We start from the raw sequence: 12,162 nt of genomic DNA, 5'->3' as shown, positions 1-12,162 counted from the left end.
CAGTTAGAATGGCAATCATTAAGAAGTCAGGAAACAACAGGTGTTGGAGAGGATGTGGAGCAATAGGAACACTTCTACACTGTTGGTGATTTGCATTTTTCTAATGACCAGTGATGATGAACTTTTTCCATTTGTTTGTTGGCCCCATAAATTTCTTCTTTTGAAAAGTGTCTGTTCATATCCTTCACCCACTTTTTGATGGGGTTATTTGCTTTTTTCATGTAAATTTAAGTTCCTTGTAGATTCTGCATATTAGCCCTTTGTCAGATGGGTGGATTGCATACATTTTCTCCCATTCTGTAGGTTGCCTGTTCACTCTGATGACAGTTTATTTTGCCGTGCAGAAGCTCTTTAGTTTAATTAGGTCCCATCTGTCAATTTTGGTTTCTGTTGCAATTGCTTTTGGTGTTTTAGTCATGAAGTCTTTGCTCATACCTACATCCTGAATGGTATTGCCTAGGTTTTCTTCTAGGGTTGTTACTGTTTTAGGTCTTACGTTTAAATATTTAATCTATCTTGAGTTAATTTTTGTATGAAGTGTAAGAAAGGGGTCCAGTTTCAGTTTTCTGCATATGGCTAGCCAGTTTTCCCAACACCACTTATTAAATAGGGAATCCTTTCCCCATTGCTTGTTTTCATCAGGTTTGTCAAAGATCAGATGGTAGATGTATGGTGTTATTTTAAGGCCTCTGTTCTGTTCCATTGGTCTATATCTCTGTTTTGGCACCAGTACCATGCTGTTTTGCTTACTGTAGCCTTGTCATATAGTTTGAAATTAGGTAGTGTGATGCCTCTAGCTTTGTTCTTTTTGCTTAGGATTGTCTTGGCTATATGAGCTCTTTTTTGCTTCCATATGAAAGTTAAAGTAGTTTTTTCTAATTCTGTGAAGAAAGTCAATAGTAGCTTGATGGGAATCGCATTGAATCTGTAAATTATTTTGGGGAGTATGGCCATTTTCATGATATTGACTCTTCCTATCCATGAGCATGGAATGTTTTTCATTTTGTTTGCGTACTCTCTTATTTCTTTGAGCTGTGGTTTATAGATCTCCTTGAAGAGGTCCTTCACATCCCTTGTAAGTTGTATTCCTAGGTATTTTATTCTCTTTGTAGCAATCATGAATGGGAGTTTGCTCATGATTTTGCTATCTGTTTGTCTATTATTAGTGTACAGGAATACTTGTAATTTTTGCACATAGATTTTGTATCCTGAGACTTTGCCGAGATTTTGGGCTGAGACAATGTATCCCAGAACTTAAAGTATAAAAACAAAACCAAACACCGCATGTTCTCACTCTCATAGGTGGGAACTGAACAATGAGATCACTTGGACTCGGGAAGGGGAACATCACACACCGGGGCCTATTATGGGGAGGGGACGGGGGGAGGGATTGCATTGGGAGTTATACCTGATGTAAAGGACGAGTTGATGGGTGCCGATGAGTTGATGGGTGCAGCACACCAACATGGCACAAGTATACATATGTAACAAACCTGCACGTTATGCACATGTACCCTAGAACTTAAAATATAATAATAATAAAAAAATAAATAAATAAAAACAAGGAAAAAGATTTAAGTCAACATTTTGAGCAGAATAAGTAACAATAAATTAAATATTTTCAACAAAAAAGATTAAAAGAAGATGAATTTAAGCCCATTACAATGCACTGCTCTTCATCATATCTCAGATTCATAAAAAATAAATCTGATTATGTGCTTTCTCTAAAGAAAGGTCACTTTTACTGGAAAATTGAAAAGTACTAGGATAATTGGTTAATTCAGTTCATATGTTTTTGAAGACGATAGATTGACATCCAACTACAATTATCTAGATTGACATCCACAGCAATTATCCTTTAGATAATTGTATCTATGTATTCACACGTACATGGACTTTCTTAGAACTAACTCAATTCTATGTTCTTTCTTTTTTTGGTGCCAATTTTAAATAGTTGTATTTAATTCCACTTACAATACAGTGTTTATAAAGTGCAATGTTATTTCCTTCCCCTGTGCATGTTCCGTATTTAAGTATTGAGAATGTCCAGTGACTTACTATAGCAACTTAACTTTTTTAAAACTGCCACAGAATTTGCTGCAAATTTAGCTCTTTCAAATGTTTTAAATTTGTGGAACAATGGTACATCTATACTTGGGTTGGCTTAATCAACCTCTTCAATGGTGGGCCCTGAGGAAGCACCACCAGAGGGAGGAGCTCCACTACCAGGGAATCCCCCAGGCATTCCTCCTGGCGTGCCTCCTGCACTCTGGTACAGCTTGGTGATGATGGGGTTGCAAACTTTCTCCAGCTCTTTCTGCTGATGTTCAAATGCTTCCTTCTCAGCAGGCTGATTCTTATCTAGTCCGTTGATAATTTCATTACACTTTTCCAGAATCTTCTGTTTGTCCTCATCGTTAATCTTGCCTTGAAGTTTCTCATCTTCAACAGTTGCTTTCATGTTGAATGCATAGGACTCAAGTGAATTCTTGGATGACACCTTGTCCCTCTGCTTCTCATCTTCAGCTTTGTACTTCTCAGCTTCCTGAAACATATGTTCAATATCTTCCTTGCTCAAACGACCCTTGTCATTAGTAACAGTAAGCTTATTCTCTTTTCGTGTATTCTTGTCCACAAGCAGAGACATTGAGGATACCATTGGCATCAATGTCAAAAATGACTTCAATCTGAGGAACACCTCGGGGTGCAGGAGGTATGCCTGTGAGTTCAAACTTGCCAAGCAAGTTGTTATCCTTGGTCATGGCACACTCACCTTCATAAACCTGAATAAGTAGACCAGGCTGGTTGTCAGAATAGGTAGTAAAGGTCTGTGTCTGCTTGGTAGGAATGGTGGTATTACGCTTGATGAGGACAGTCATGATACCACCAGCAGTTTCAATACCAAGGAAAAGAGGAGTGACATCAAAGAGCAGCAAATCTTGAACATTTTCAGACTTGTCTCCAGACACAATGGCTGCCTGGACAGCTATACCATATGCAACAGCTTCATCAGGGTTGATGCTCTTATTCCGTTCTTTTCCATTGAAGAAGTCTTGGAGAAGCTTCTGAATCTTGGGGATAAGAGTAGAACCACCAACCAGGACAATATCATGAATCTGTGACTTGTCTAGTTTGGCATCTCAAAGGGCTTTCTCTACTGGGTCCAGGGTGCCATGGAACAGGTCAGCATTCAATTCTTCAAATTGGGCATGGGCAATGGAGGTATAGAAGTCGATTCCTTCATAGAGAGAATTGATCTCAATATTGGCCTGGGTGCTGGAAGAGAGTATGCTTAGCATGTTCACAAGCAGTACAGAGGCGTCTTACAGCTCTCTTGTTCTCACTGATGTCCTTCTTATGCTTGCGCTTGAACTCAGCAATAAAATGGTTGACCATTTGGTTGTCAAAATCTTCTCCACCCAAGTGGGTGTCTCTGGCTGTAGACTTGATCTCAAAGATTCCATCCTCAATAGTGAGGACTGACACTTCGAAAGTGCCACCTACCAGGTCAAAGATCAGCACATTTCTTTCTGCTCCAACCTTTTTGTTTAACCCGTAAGCAATAGCAGCAACAGTTGGCTCATTAATAATTCTAAGTACATTGAGACCAGCAATAGTTACAGCATGTTTGGTAGTCTGACGTTGAGACTCATTAAAGTAAGCTGGCACTGTGAACACAGCATTGGTAAAAGTCTTCCCAAGGTAGGCTTCTGCAATTTCCTTCATTTTTGCCAGAACCATAGAGGATACCTCCTCTGGATAGAAGCTTTTGGTCTCTCCCTTGTAGTCTACTTGGATCTTGGGCCTGCCAGCATCATTCACCACCATGAAGGGCCAATGCTTCCTATCAGACTGGACAACATCATCATCAAATCTGCATCCAATCAGATGTTTGGCATCAAAAACTGTGTTGGTGGGGTTCATTGCAACTTGATTCTTTGCAGCATCACTGATCAACCGTTCAGTGTCCGCAAAGGCAACATAGCTTGGAGTGGTTTGGTTTCCCTGATTATTGGCAATTATCTCTACTTTTCCATGCTGGAACACACCCATACAAGAGTAGGTGGTGCCAAGATCAATACCAACTGCAGGTCCCTTGGACATGGTTGCTGGTGTGTAGGCCTGGCTCCGATAAAGAAGAAAGCCACAGGAGCCCCCAGAGCTGCAGGCAAATTCAATGAGTGTTCGGTGTTCTTTCATATCAAAGTATGGCAGTATTTTTACAGAGTATGTGTTAATTCATATGTTTATTTGAGGTCACATGTTGCTGAGATGATTTATAATTTTTCACTCCTACTGCCAAACTTAGTTTTAAGAATTTTTTCCACTTTATCTTTGCTAGGTTTTAGCAACTTAAGTTATGTTCATCTCTGTGTGGGAATGTCTGTTGTTCACTCAGCACTATTTTCACCCCCTCCTACACTCTTCCCTGGGGAACACAGGGTAATCCCTTTTAGTTGTGCTGTAAGTTAGGCTTTGCTGATGAGAGGCATTGAGAGCCATCATTCCTTCTGGTGCAATGGCTCACCTGTTAGGATTACACCTGTAATCCTAAAACTTTGGCAGGCCGAGGAGGGTTGATCAGGGGACACTGGGAGTTGGAGACCAGCCTGGTCAACATGGTGAAACCTCGTGTCTACTGAAAATACAAAAATTAGCTGGGCATGATGGTGGGTGCCTGTAATCCGACCTCCTTGGGAGGTTGAGGCAGGAAAATCTCTTGAACCCAGGAGGCGGAGGTTGCAGTGAGCCGAGATCACGTCTTTGCACTCCAGCCTGGGAGACAGAGCAAGACTCCGTCTCAAAAATTAAAAAAAATAAAATAAAATAAATAAGAAAGCCATTATTCTTTAGTGCATTCTCCACATAGGCAAGTACTAGGAGATCTATAGACATTAGATGTGAGATTTTGCTCTATGTTTCCAGATGAGCAAATTGTTCATTTTGGCTCTACCAGCAGTTGAGATAATATGCTAGATGTTTCTTGGGACTTGGATTCCCCAGCTCTTCCAAACTACCACGCAAGCTTCTAATTGTCTGTATTATATTTCTTCCTATTAAATACACCCAGAGTGTTACTTGTTTGCCTGGCCTATATAGTGCCTGTTTTAATATTTACATGTAGGTTTGAGATCTAATATCTTATTATCCTTCACATTAGCATGAAACAGTCTTCAGATACATTTACTCCCTGCTTTTTCCATGTTTTTTATGGCTAGCTATGATATCTTGACAAATGGTAAAATTATCAAATACCTGCAATAGAATGCTTAAATTTACATCTTGTGGTCTGAGTTTCAATTGAGGTGCCAATATCCTTTATGAGAGTCCAAAATAAACAAATCAACATGCATAGTTAACAACAACAACAAAAACACATCCAAACTTATCTCATGACTCTTAAGCATTGCTTTCTTTTTCAACTAACATTTAAAAAATCAGAAAAGCTGAATGATTGTGGGAAGCTATTTTGCAGAAAGGAACACTGTTATTTCCATCCCATCTCCCAGGAAGGAGAAGGGAGTGATACTCCTCTCTTCAGTTAAAGGGCAGCGGGATTCTCTAGAGCTTCAGCAGCTCCATCTGCATTTGGGATCATTCTGGTCTGTGGACTTCTAGTAGGGCAGGGCCAAGAGAGTCTTAACACCCTGGACTGCCCTGATACTCCAGAGTGGTGAGAAAAAAGGTATGTTTTTCTCATGACTCAGATACATGCCATGTAGGAGGGAGTAATCTGGGGAGCAGTAATCTCCTGTCCTGTCCAATAAGGCTACCTAGATAGGTGGGAAATCTCAACAAAAAGAAGCTGCAGGGGGCTAGGGCTAAGAAGTGTTGTACATAACCACTTTTATTAAAGATGCAGAGATGTTTCCATTCAAAATGAGATAACTGCAGGAGAGAGGAGCCTAAGAATGAGATTTCAAAAGAAACGTTTGCCAGATTCTGTGAGAGTGTATTCAAGTCACAATGGGACCCAATCAAATAAAAGGTTCCCTGTTCCCTTTCCTGTGGCTGGTCCCACTTCCCACTTAACCAACACTGGTGCACAGATATACTAGCTAGCTAATTTGGGGAAGGGAGCGAACAAAAAGGAAAATAAATGCAAGTCACTGAACCCAACAGTCTGACCCTTAAATCTTCTTGTCTTATGGAGTAGACTTTCAAATTCAATCAAGTTCTTATCTTAAAAGGGAGGAAGATTTTACATTAAATACAATTCACAGTATTGATTCACATCTTGGACTGAACATTTAATGTCCTGAAGTCAGACTTCTTGAGACAATGAGAATCATACATTTGTTTATTTCCTATAAGAGAGCAGAAAGGCCAATCCATCTATAGGAGCTTCCATGAAGGAGCAAGTCAGATTATATTCGCCACATACTGTTTAAAGAGATGATGGGAGACAAAGTTTAGTTGAAGTTTAGGTCACAATTCGTGTTTTATATAAGTACAATTTAATGATATATTTTACATCCATAATAACAGATAAAAGCATACTATCAATGATTGGACAGGTAAAAGATGCAAATTGTTATCAGAATTCTCTGTTGAATCTTGATTTAATCCCTTTTTTTGGTCTTCAAAAGAGAAGAATTAATCAGTTATATTAAAGAGGAGTTATTCTCTCAAAGCAGGTTGTGCTATTTTCCTCAATTCAGTCTATAAGAAGGGGCTCCCAGTGCAGGGATCTAATTTATGAAACTCCTTATTTTCTTAAATAAAGAAAAATAAACTAGTGACTTTGGAATCAGGCAGACAAAGCTCTGAGTAATTATCGACATAATTAACGTTTTAAAGTTTCACTTTACTAAACTTAAACTAAAATGGGGCAAGGGAGATGGCAAGAAAGAGAGAGAGAACCAGTATGTATTTCATATGACATTATCTTGAGAGTTAAATTAACCACTCTTGTAAAATTCTCAAAATACAAATGAATTTTAAGTTATATCTACTTTATCTTCCAGTCACACAGAAATAAACTGACAATGGAGTCTCTTTTAATTTGAATTGTACACATCACCTTCTGGTGCAGTTAACATTTAGATAGGGAGTAGATCTCCATCCATCTTTAATGCATGGAAAATAAGACACCGTAAGTAGCTCCTGTTGAATTAACTGGATGAGAATAGGGCTACAGACCTTTCATAAATTGTAAATTTTAAAAAGACCCCAATACAAAACTAAAGCTAGACTTAAAACTAAATTGAACATAAATTAATAACTTTGATGTGTCAAAAGAAATTGAAGTTTTGATCTGAAACAAACAATTCCCTATATGTCAGTCTACCAATATATGGCTACTAGATTTACTATCAATGCCAATTATTTTCAGGCCCCCAATTCCTGAAGATGCATCACTTCTCTTCTTTTTCCCTAAATAAGTAAAGCTGGGGCCGGGCGCGGTGGCTCAAGCCTGTAATCCCAGCACTTTGGGAGGCCGAGATGGGCGGATCACGAGGTCAGGAGATCGAGACCATCCTGGCTAACATGGTGAAACCCCGTCTCTACTAAAAAAATACAAAAAAATCTAGCCGGGCGAGGTGGTGGGCGCCTGTAGTCCCAGCTACTCGGGAGGCTGAGGCAGGAGAATGGCGTGAACCCGGGAGGCGGAGCTTGCAGTGAGCTGAGATCCGGCCACTGCACTCCAGCCCAGGTGACAGAGCGAGACTCCGTCTCAATAAATAAATAAATAAATAAATAAATAAATAATAATAATAATAATAATAATAAGTAAAGCTGGAAAAGTAATGCATTTTACTGTTGTTTCCCTATATCTTAGCATAGGAAGCCACTAAATGTTAAATGTATTAAAAAGCTGCGTTAAAATTATAACCTTTACTTATAAACCTCAAATCCCATTCTAAAACATTAATGGAATAAGGAATTCTGCTTAGATAACAATTGAATAACTGACAAAGTTTCTCCTTAGAACATTATTGATTAACTCAGACAATACGATGTTCTTTTAATATTGAAGATTCTACTGAGATCACCATTTTTCCTAGCCAGGCTGAGGCATCATTTTGAGATCTGATAGGAGTGAGCATTAATTTTTGGAGTTGGAAATGGAGATATGTTTTTAATTTTTCTTACTTTCATGTCTTACTATTAGAAAATATTCATAAGGTTGAAATTGAGTAGTGGGGTATGCTAAGCACGGGGATACTTTATCAGTCCGTTTGTGGTTGCACCCGTACAAAATAAAAACAAGTTCCAAGAGTGCATTTGAGTTCCAGTTTCCTCAATTTGGGAGGAGAAGTAAGTAATTCATTGAGTCATTATAGGGCATATAGTCTACATTTATTGGAGATGCAAGAAAAAAGTACAGTAAGAGCCCTAGGAAAGATATACAACTGAAATACCAGGAGAGTTATGGGCACATGGAATGGGTGTAGGATCAGAGGACATGAAAGATATCCTTGTTTATTTAGTTCTTTGCTTATTTAGCTCTTTGGAGAATTCCTTTCTGGTGTCTACTATTTAACAGACACTAGAATAAGTATTGAAGCCACATTGATGAATAAAATAAAGCTGTTCCTTACAAGACTATCTCAGAATAACTACCACTTGGCTGTGTTTCTTAACCTGTAAAATAGAACTGATCGGAATTCTCAGTTTCTAGATTGGCTGTGAGGAGTAAACTGGATAATCCATGGAAAAGGTTCTCTGTAGTGCCCAGCACTGTGTAAATATTAGTTGTGTATTCTGTTAGTGTGGTAAGAGACCTTAAATTTATGTGGGTATTAATATCTAAAGATAATATTGGCACATTAGACCTAATATTTTCATAATTTGGATCTCAGATAATGTCTTGTCCTTAGGGTTAAACATCTGATACGATTTTGGAGCCATCTTTATGAACATCAGTCAGCATTGGTGGCATGCTACTGTAGATATAGATGGTTAGAAACCTTGGTCAAATCTATGTTGATTCAAGTTCCTTTTAGAAATAATTCAACATCAGAATATTTTGTTTCTAATGTATATCATCCTTACAAAATAACTTGGAAATTGGGAGGGAAAATGTAGTTACTCTATGCTTGACGATTAATGAGAAATTTATACACTATGACGTACTTTTGAACAAACATATCCCATTTGTTTCCAGGTAACCTCATGATTAAAGTAGAAGGCTGCTTTGGCCAGACCGGAGTTGCTATAACAATCCCAAATCACAATGGATTAATATCATTAAAGTTTATTTCTTACTCATGCAAAGTCTAATGTGGATGTTCTTAGTCAGACGTTCTACAGGACATCTCCATCCATCCAGGACATCCAGGACATACTCATTTATCCTTCAAGGGGTGAACTAGGGAAGGAGATAATTTCATTTATTGGTTCTGGGACCACTTTGACTCTTGCCATCTTCCATTGAGTCGTTTGCCTCCTGCTACTAAAAAATAAGTATAAGGAGAATGTGTATTAGTATATCCTCCATAGTGCCAGAACTGGAAATGCATTTTATAACTTCTGCCGGTATTCTGCTTGCCACCTGGCCCCAGCCAGCTGATAGGGAACTAAGGAAATGGAGTCTTTTATGTGCCAGGGGAAAAATGAAACAGTCCAATCAAATTATAGCATTGCATCTATCATAAAAGTCCATTGTAACAACTATATTTGAATTTTTAGAAGAGTACACCAAATTTGCCATTATCAATACCTGAAACATTCTCTAAATAAATACCTCACATCTGTTTACTATAATTTATAAAAACTAATACAAGGGATGGCTAGAATTTGTGATTATGAGATTTCTTTCTCCAAATGTAAATCTTAGGCTTTAACAAGAATTGGGCAGCACAGATTGTAAAAATACATTTCTACATATCCCTTTCTTCATCATTCCTGGTAGAGTGCACAAGATAATAATATTCTTTAAATAACTTTTCACTTACACTTAATCTTGAAAAGAAGATTTGTATACCTGAACTCAGGTGTTTTCATAAAACTAATATAATCTAGTTTTGTTGTACTGAAATTGGAAAAATACAACTATAAAGGAAACCTCTTTTCAGCCATAATGAACTTGAATAAACATAACATTCAGAAGGTTTACTGGTGATTTCTTTTCCTGAAATGGTGAATAAAATACATTTCATTGTGATCTGAGTAAAATTTCATGGGATGAAGCTTATTGTACAATAAACACACTTAAATTTCATTGGGTCTTTTCAAATTGTTATATCTCTCTCTACATCTGAGACAGTCTATAAAAAAAAGCAGTATGGCAATCATTTATAATTTCACAATTATTTTAAAGTTGATAAGTAATAAACTGCGGGACATGTGATGTAAGGTCATTTATATTAGGTTATTGCAAAAGTAATTACACTTTTCTCATTTAAAGTAATATTTGTGACGAGAGGTGATTTTAAGTTTGTGTTAGAAAACCTCTCACCTCAACATCATAATCAGAGCAATGATACTATGAATCATATTATCTTACTCAGACTGCTTCAAATGTGAAACAGTAAAATGCTAGAAAATCTCATGATAGTTATATGGCTAAATATGGTGGAATCTAATAATTTTAAATAAAAGATAATCAAATATATTTCACGTGCAATGGACATACAATTGGATAGCATTGTGAGGCAGATGAGTAATTCATTAAAAAGTCTGGTAGAAATGAATTTAATACATTTTCCTTTGGATTGTCAGCATTGTGGTTAATCAAGAACACTTCTAATTCTCCCCAATTAGTATATCTGTGTTTCAGTCAAGAAATTGGAACACTTTCTTTATGTAAGAAAAGAAATATGCCTAACAAAGGATTGAACAATAAATAACCCTCAGTCCCGAACTTTTATGACAATTTTATTTTATTAGTATATCCTCCAATAGGCTAGGAGTCACTTGACTTATTAGTAGTAGTATCAGTTCACTTTTGTGTGTGTGTTGATGTAATTTCAAACTTTACGAGAAATGACAAGCACAGTACAAAGTAGTCCCACAAAACTCCTTGCCAAGACATCCCATTCAAATTTGCCAAATGTCCCAATAATATCCTAAAATAAATCTAATCCTAGATCATTCCTTGCATTGATCATCATATCTCTTTAGCTTTTCTTATTCTGAAATAATTCCTCAATGCTTCTTTGATTCTTATGACCTTATATTTTTGAAGACTAATAGGCCAGTTATTTTGTAAAATATTCCTCAATTTGGGTTTATCTGATGTTTTTTCACGATGAAATTCATGTTATGCATTTTTGGCAGGAATACCACAGAAGTAATTCTGTGTTTTTATCATTGCCTGTCAATCTATCACATTCCTGGGAATATTGACTTTAATCACTCAGTTATACTAGTGTGCTAGCTATCTCTGCTGTGATGTTACTCTTTCCCTCTTTATAATTGATAAGAATTCTGGAGGGAAGTATTTTAAAACTATGCAAATATTTCAATGTTCATCTAACTTTTGTATACTAGTGATAACAACCGTAGATGTTTGAGTAAATTATTACTAACATGATTGCCAAATGGAGATTTCCTATTTCGATGATTCCTTCTACACCTACTTTTCATTCTATTTTGAATATATTCCCTCTCTCTCTCCATTTATAATTAATTTGTTTTATTCAGTTATACGTATATCACATTGTATGTATCTATATATTGCGTATAATATATGTAATAATAATGCAAGTACAACTAGTTTCCATACACCTGTTAAATCTGTGGAGGCTCATTAAAATAGCTAATATTCATATGTTGGTCCCCATGATCCAGATAAGTCTCCCTGTATTCCACACAAACCACTGTATATTTCATATAACTTCACATGGACATAATCATTTGCAAAAATTTTAACCATGAAACAGACAATTTCCCTAAACATATGAGGCTAATAAGGTTGATGGTAACCATGCTGCAAGAATGGTCCTTTTTGACTTAACCAAATTTTGCATAAACGAAGCACTCCAGAACCAACCAGGATTTCTACTTTGATGAATCAAGAGGTAATCACCAATAAATGACTAAATCAAAATGGATTGCTGAGTATCCACAAAATGATGTTTAAAACATAGCCCTTGAAGACAAAGCTAAAATTATTCATGGAATAAGCATGTAAGCTGTTAATTTTGCAACCTTTTTCATTTTGGCAATTGAACTTACTAAATTTATTTAAAGAGATTTTCATAAACAGTTTTA

At 36.9% G+C, this 12,162-nt stretch overlaps 1 pseudogene across 1 annotated transcript; it reads right to left on the bottom strand.

Annotated features, from left to right (window-relative positions):
* Positions 1–2,164: 2,164 nt before the first annotated feature.
* Positions 2,165–4,104, bottom strand: LOC104654620 (annotated as a pseudogene). The gene has a single exon (XR_746868.2). The product of XR_746868.2 is annotated as a heat shock cognate 71 kDa protein pseudogene (transcript).
* Positions 4,105–12,162: the final 8,058 nt, after the last annotated feature.

The sequence above is a fragment of the Rhinopithecus roxellana genome, chromosome 13 (assembly GCF_007565055.1).
Source record: "Rhinopithecus roxellana isolate Shanxi Qingling chromosome 13, ASM756505v1, whole genome shotgun sequence".
Taxonomy (NCBI): Eukaryota; Metazoa; Chordata; class Mammalia; order Primates; family Cercopithecidae; genus Rhinopithecus; species Rhinopithecus roxellana.
The sequence above is the reverse complement of the archived record's forward strand: the minus strand, read 5'-3'. Positions and strand labels throughout refer to the sequence as shown.